We start from the raw sequence: 4,544 nt of genomic DNA on the forward strand, positions 1-4,544 counted from the left end.
TCTCCAAGGAGTCAGGAAGGGAGGGAGCGGTCTAGCTGGAAGCCCCCTCCCCTGGGGCTGCAAGGAACTGCAGCGCACTGGTCCCTGCTCTCTGGACAGAAGGGAGACTGCCCGGCGGGCCAGGCGAGCGCCCTGCAGAGGCCAGATGGATCACATTGAGCCACATTTGCCTTGTGTCTTACAGCTCTTAAAGCATCTCCCCAGAGCCTGGGACCCACCTGGGGCATTGAGGACATCGAGGGCCCGCTTTTATCAGAAGTTCAGAGAAATGACGCGTCTCCATTGAGAAAACTAGTCAGAGATGAGCTGGGCCTCGAAGACACGATCTCTGATACCAAATTCGTTGCTCAGGTAAGCCCACATCACTCCCTCCCCCAACCCAGATCCTGCGATCAGGCCTCTGGGCTCCAAGCCCGGTGCTTCCAACACTGGTTCTGTAGTTCACAAGAGCCCAGGGACTGTGTCGAGACCTCGCAGCCTGGTTGGTTCTAACCTTTCTCTCTGGTGAAGGTAACTGATTTCCACATTCCTCGGGTGACAAGCATCAGGGTAGAGATCTGGCTGGGGACTTAGCCTGTGGTGCCTGCTTCTGGAGCCTCCTGGTGCTGAAGCTGGCCACAGAGGGAGGGAAGCTGTGTCCTTGAGCCCCCTCCTCCCACCCTCGAGCCCCCAGGTCATACTCTGAAACTCTTGTGCCCAGTGTGTGGTATCAGCGGGTGAGGCTTTTGGGAGGGATTAGGTCTTGAGGGTGCAGCCCTCGTGTATGGGGTTAGTGTCCTTGTCAGAGATGAACAGACCTGGCACAGCCCCCAGCCCCTTCCACGTGTGAGGGCCCAGCCGACTATGCTCCAGGAAGTGGGCCCTCCCCAGCTGCAACAGCATGTCCGCTGGCCCCAGGATCTTGGACTTTCAACTTCTCAAGCATGAGGAATAAACGCTGCCCCTTCTGTGGATTTTATTACAGCAGTCCCTTTATGTTGACATTGAAAAGAGGTGGCCTTTCTGGGAAGAAAAATCTCCGAGTTTTAATTCTGGTAAAAAGCTTATTTTGGGCTTCCCAGGTGGCTGAGTGGTAAAGAATCCACCTGCCAACGAAGGAGACACAAGAGGCACAGGTTCAATCCTTGGGTGGGGAAGATCCCCGGAGGAGGAAATGGCTACCCACTCCAGTCTTCTTGCCTGGAGAATCCCATGGACAGAGGAGCCTGGTGGGCTACAGTCCATGGGGTCACAAAGAGTCAGACACGACTGAAGTAACTGAGCATGCAGGCAAAAAGCTTATTTAGCTTTTAAAAACATTTGCATACCTATCAACAGGACAGAGGAAGAATTTACAAATATGAATTTTCTCTAGGAAAAGTCTTAAGGGAGGGGGCGAAAAGAGTTCTTCCCTTTGATTACCAGGGAAAATTCAGTCTTACGTTTATTCACCCTCCAGATTTTCCTTTTGTTGTTATTTTATAGTAATGAGACAGGCTGGGACCCCGGACTGTTTACCAGAGCGCTTGCACCTGGACAAACATGAGGGCACACGAGGGGGCAATCATGAACAATGAGCTGCGGAAGGCCACAAACCAACCCCCAGGGCTGAGGTGCGGAAGCTAAAACGGGGCGCTGAGGCTAAAACGGGGCGCTGAGGCAGATCTCTGCGCACTGCCCCACCCAGGGGGCGGGCAGACTGCCCAAGCTGCCCCCGGCCCCACCCGACCTGGTTAAGGGCCCAGCCCGCCCCTAAGAGCCGCAAAGCCGCCTGGTGCTTGTTCCCACTGCGCAAGTGGCAGGAGCTCCAATAAGCCTCACCTGAATTTCTCATCTGGCCTCATCGATTTCTGTTGATCAAAAAGTCCAAGGACTCGGATCAGTGCTATACTTGGCGACCACCCTGGTGGGCTGTCCGTGGGGCCTTTGCCTCTTCCCTGGAAGAGGATGCAGGCACCTCCGGGACCATCGAACAAGCTTCCCTGAGCGGCCGGGACCCCTTGCTTCAGCTTCTCCCGTTCGGTAAATCTGCTTCCTCACCCCAGGGCCTCAGCACCTGTGCTCAGGCACAGCTTCTCTCCCCTTTGTCCCAGCCCTCTCCTGACCTCTCTCGTCTCCTTCTCCTGTCCTCTTCTTCCAAGGGGGTGGAGGACGGGCAGCTACAGCTTCTCTCAGGCGTGACAGCTGCTCCCTCTGGCCAGCAGCGGTCACCTGACGAGGGACAGACAGGCAGGAGACATGTAACTGGCTGGTGTCCAGGCTCCATCATCCCAGGGGGCAATGGACAGGGTTTCAGCCCTTTCTGGAAAGGAAGGGACTGGTGCTTGAATAGACACCCACGGCCTGGGTCGAAATGGCAACCTCTCTCTCTCTGTCTTTTCTGTCCCTCCTCCCCTCCCTTGGTTCTCACACCCACACTGCCGTCCCTCTCACTCTGGACACTCCCTGTGGGTCACGTGTTGATGACCCCCCAGTGCTTTTCTGTCCCCAGCTCCTGCTGGTAGGAGGGGCATGTAAGAGAGGAGCAGGGCTGCACAGAGTCCTCCAGGGACAACGCGCGGTGGCCTCATCTCTCTGTTCCTGTCTGTAATAGTGTCTGTTGCTGCTACATGTTAAGGCTTGATCAGTGAGTTTAAAGGGGTCTGTGTTTCATGTGGTTTTGTCTGTCCAGCCTCTCGTGTGCGTCTCTGCTGGGCTCAAATCCAGCACGTGAGGCTTGAAATGCGAGCACAGCCCATGTGGCCTGAGACTCCCACCTTGGGTGACTTAGTCGGACTTCAGAGAATTAACCTGAGAGTCCAAGGGGCTTCCCTGGTGGTCCAGTGATCAAGAATTTGCCTGCCAATGCAGGGGATGCCGATTCAATCCTTGGTCTGGGAAGACCCACATACCATGGGGCAACTAAGCCTGCACCAACGACTGAGCCCGTGTGCGGCGACTGCAGAGGCCGAGTGCCTAGCGCCTGCGCAGCACAAGAGAAGCCGCCGCAACGAGAAGCCTGTGCACCACGGTGAAGAGCAGCCCCTACACACAAAACTGGAGACAGCTCACCAGCAACAAGGGCCCAGCACAGCCAAAAATAAATAAGTACATAAATATATTTTTTAAAGGAGCAGAATCTATTTAAAAAAAGAAATTAAAAATAAAGAGTTCAAACACCTGGTTCAGTAACAGCAACACTACAATTTCTAATGATCTCCGTTGCTATTTCTACCTTTCTTGTTTTTTGCAGCCATTGAAATTTTCAGCCACTCTGTAAATACAAAGCCAAGTAATTATCAGAATCCCAATGGGATGAATTAGAGAAGTCAGTACAATACATGATTTGAGGAGAAATCTTTAATGCATACCAGTGTTAAACACTTAAATTCTTGAATATGTGAGGGAGGAAAAAGCATCTTTTCTTTTGCTGTATATTTGTTAAAAACAAGATGACATTCTCAAAATGGAGTCACTGATGCTGAGCTCCACATCACCAAACTTAATTACTGCTTCAGACTCTCCCCGAAATAGGATCTTAAACCAGGGAATCAGGAATTGCCTGGTTGATACCAGTGAGGTCACACTGGCCTGGTGGACCCCTTCTTCCCCAACAGGGAAATTACCTCTCAACTACCACCTCACTTTTCAGCCCAGCGTGACTTCCTGTTCCTGCCCCTTCTGCCTGTGAAAGTCTTGCCCTCTGTACAGTTCCTCAGAGCTCCTGCCAGAGGCAATGCCATCTAATTCATAAGTCATTGAACAAAGCCAGTACGATCTTTAAAATGTATGCAGTTGAATTTTGTTTCTTAACATACTTGTCTGCATTCTCAGCTGGGAGCCATGCAACAAAAGCCAGATGAACAAGAGAAAAGCACACAGATTTATTTAATGTAAGTTGTCTGGGATGCAGGAGCCTCAGTAAGGAAACAGAAGCCTGAAGAGGTGGTTACACCTGTGTGTTTTTAGAGAAACATGCTAGAACCAGAAAGAGTATGACAAGCTCCGTGGATTAGCGGCGGTGGGAGGGGGAGGGGGCTCCACAATACCTGTCCATACCCTTTCCTCCTCTCCTCACTCATCGAGGAAACAAGGGGCTCCTTTCCTCCAGCTGTGGGAGGGGTCCCCTCTCACACGACAGCGTTATGAGGGTCAGAAACTGCTTCCTGAACCTGCCATTTCTCAAATCCCTTCATCTTAAAATATTCAGTGTGCCAAGGCGCCAAATTCTGGGGCAGCGTGTCCTGAATCCCGCTGATAAGCAGCGTGCAAAATCCCCCTTCTGCTGCACGTTAGTTTTACAAACCAAATTCACTGTTGCTCACACTTTCACACGATCAACTATTTGAGTATCATTCTGTTGCTCACAGTCCCACCCAATCTTTTTTTGCTCGAACCACATGGCCTGTGGAACTTCCCGGACCAGGGGTGGAACCCAAGTTCCCTGCAGTGGAAGAGCAGAGTCTTAACTCCTGGACCACTCAGTCCTAACCTGAGGAACAGTGTAACTCCAGGGCCTGATAGTTGGAACATGCTAACATTTTCTCTTGTAAGAACCAACACGTTTGTCCCAAGATCCCCTCATT

At 52.0% G+C, this 4,544-nt stretch overlaps 1 long non-coding RNA gene across 2 annotated transcripts; it reads left to right on the plus strand.

Moving 5' to 3' along the window:
- The first annotated feature begins 216 nt into the window (after positions 1–216).
- Positions 217–3,148, plus strand: LOC129651296 (uncharacterized). 2 transcript variants are annotated; one of them, XR_008714091.1, is made up of 3 exons: positions 217–351; positions 1,465–2,001; positions 2,830–3,148. It is a non-coding gene; the product is annotated as an uncharacterized LOC129651296 (long non-coding RNA). The 2 variants fall into 2 exon arrangements; XR_008714090.1 differs by having other exon boundaries at positions 223–351; positions 1,439–2,001.
- Positions 3,149–4,544: the final 1,396 nt, after the last annotated feature.

The sequence above is a fragment of the Bubalus kerabau genome, chromosome 4, assembly GCF_029407905.1.
Source record: "Bubalus kerabau isolate K-KA32 ecotype Philippines breed swamp buffalo chromosome 4, PCC_UOA_SB_1v2, whole genome shotgun sequence".
Lineage (NCBI taxonomy): Eukaryota > Metazoa > Chordata > Mammalia > Artiodactyla > Bovidae > Bubalus > Bubalus kerabau.